Source organism: Tiliqua scincoides, chromosome 8, assembly GCF_035046505.1.
Source record: "Tiliqua scincoides isolate rTilSci1 chromosome 8, rTilSci1.hap2, whole genome shotgun sequence".
In the NCBI taxonomy this organism is placed as follows: Eukaryota; Metazoa; Chordata; class Lepidosauria; order Squamata; family Scincidae; genus Tiliqua; species Tiliqua scincoides.
The window spans coordinates 54,511,690-54,514,461 of NC_089828.1; the positions used below are offsets into that span (position 1 = coordinate 54,511,690).

General features: G+C 49.4%; 1 pseudogene; it reads right to left on the minus strand.

The window, feature by feature from the left end:
- Positions 1 to 1,970: 1,970 nt before the first annotated feature.
- Positions 1,971 to 2,087, minus strand: LOC136659671 (5S ribosomal RNA; annotated as a pseudogene).
- Positions 2,088 to 2,772: the final 685 nt, after the last annotated feature.

A 2,772-nucleotide genomic window follows, 5' to 3' on the forward strand; every position in this document is an offset into this window, starting at 1 on the left:
ATGCAAATAAATGTGCCATTTTTTCATGGCACCTCTTCTTTGCTCCTGACTGTGGAAGTGAGATGCCTGTGCACCTTTTCCCACAAGTGTGTGAGGAATACACGGGAGAGACAGGCCCATCATGCCTGCTTTGGCAGACGTTATCCTGCAGCACGGCACATCTATAAATCAATTCGCTCGCAGTCCTGACAGCTGGGGAAGCAGGTGGCTCCTGGTCACACTGTCCCCTTTTCTGAAGCTGTTGCTGGGACGAGGACGTCTTAATCTGCAAGCGATCTGTGTCACTTCTGCAATATCTCCATGCCCTCTTTGAATCCCTTGGGTTTGACATAATTGCGTTAAATTCTTGGCCGGGCGGGAAGATGGTGGTTCTACATCCTGGGATTTCTTTCCTGCTGTGGCTACTGCGGCCGAATGGATTGGGACTCCTTTCCCTTCGCAACATGGATTTGAGGTGGCAAATGCAGTGAAGGACCCTGGGGCATTCATACGACACCGGAAGACCTGTCTTTTCTCATGCCAACCTGCCTGTTTCTTAAGCTAATTGTAGGAGGTTGTGCCATGGGTGTACGCAACTTGGGCACTTCCAGATGAGCACCGCTCACCCCCAGCCTGCTTTTCTGCCTGCAGGCACATGCAATGGTCCTTCCAGGCCACCGTAGATACAGTGTGTTTTGGGGACACAGTAGACTGAGCCTCCCTCTTTTCCCCTCTCTGTTTTCTGTGCTGATGCCAGGCCCTGGCTGACTCCTAAGGCTATGACGAGCATCTGCTTTGAAGGCAGAAGGCCCCAGGTTCAGTCTCTGGCAGCGTCTCCACATGGGCCTGGGAAAGATCCTAGAGCCTGTAACCCTGGAGAGAGCCAGATGGACCAAGGACAAGGTGGACCACGGCTTCTTCTGCCCCTTACTTTGGCCTCATCCAACTGTCAGCAGAACATGTGCTTTGGCCCATTAATGTTCCCTTGAAATGCTGAGGAATGAACAAAGACCTGTTTAACTGCGCATTTCCCAAAACCACGCACCGCCCACCCTGCCCTCTCCGAGTGAACTTCAGGATCGGAGAGCTCAATTATTTCCGTGCTGCCACGCCTGTCATCTCGACCACATGTGGCAGGAGGAGCAGTCGGGCGAGACAAATGGCTATTTCTGTGGTCCCCTCCTTTGCCTAATGGCAGGTGTCCTGTCCTCCATAATTAGCCATCAAGAAGGGATCCCCTTAACCCTTCTCTGAAAAGCGGTTAGCGACCTCCGTCTTACTTCATTAAGCCTCTGACAGCTCAGTGTGTGCACATCTGTGATGGTTTGGCGGCTTGATTTGAAGAGTGTGCAAAGGGGGGGAGAGACCCATTCAGAGGAGTGGCAACACATTTATTCAGGCTTGCGACGCAGATCAGGGTCCATCTGGCTGCTAATCAAAAGCCATATTTCAGAGGCATTACCCACTGTTGTTCAGCGATATCATCATTACCAGACGGACATGCCATTTCTTGTTGGGGCCTGATGGGTGGCGCTCTTAATTGAAGAAGCAATGATGGCATTTAGTTCAAGGACCTTTGGGCCCCCTCCTTTTTCAGTGGCGTAGCTAGAGGGGGTACAAAGCACTAAGTTTTGCAGGCTCCTGCATGTGCCATGCAAGCAGCCTCTCCCCCTCGGAGCCATTTCAGGTACATGCCTCTGTTTTGCTCCCCCTGCTTGGAATGCCTTTGAAGGGGAGGGGCTACTTGCATGGCACATTCAGGCACTTGCAAAACTTAGTGCTTTGCACCCTCTCTAACTAAATCACTGCACCTTTTTTGGGGTGGGGGGGGGAGGAGAAAAGCAAACATCACTAAGTGTTTTCTCATGAAATATATGAACCTACAAGATGGCATGGACCAGTGCGGTATTGTGGTTAGCAAATGTGGTTAGCATTGTGGCTTTTTGCTTTGCTTTGGTTGGCAACCTTCAGTCTCAAAAGACTACGGTATAAGCCTACAGCACCCAGTATTCCCAGGCAGTCTCCCATCCAAGTACTAACCAGGCCTGACCCTGCTTAGCTTCCAAGATCAGACGAGATTGGGCATGTGCAGGGTAACAGTTGCTGTCTTTGCTTTGGTTAGCATTGTGGCTTTTTGCATGGAATGGAGCATGACCAAAAGTTAATCCCTGGCCAGCCTTTCAGTTGCTACAAGTTCTTCCCCTTTTTTTGCGGGGCTCTACCTTGGTGTCAGAGTCTTCCTTTCCCCATTTTTCAAGGGTTGGCAACCTTGTGGCATCACTAGGGCCCATGCTGTGATGTCAAAAGGCCCCGTCTCAGAAATCTCAGGGTTTGGCAAATCCTGTTAGCAAGTGGGACCCAAGTTCAAATTCCCCACTCAACTGCAAAACTCGCTTTGGACTAATTATGTACTCTCAGCCTATCCTACCGCACAAACAGTGCAATCCAATGAATGACTTCTCAGAAGTAAGTCCCACTGTGTTCAATGCGATTTTCTCCCAGGGAAGTGCATATAGGATTGCAGCCAAAGTTGTTTTAAAAAGAAAATGCAAGGAGAGGATCACGTATGCTACCCTTGAAGAATCAGAGTTATATAAATAATTATAACATAAATTATTTTCAGTATTGAACAGCACAGAATTCCAATACCAATTTCTATCAGTGTCAATTATTAGGGTTCAGCTCCCCCCTCCCGGTCCTCCAGAACTTAAATCTTAGAGCAGAGGTGGACACACCTTGTCTCTTGTGCAGGAGCAGGTGTAAAAGAAGATCATACTCTACTGGTCTATCTCG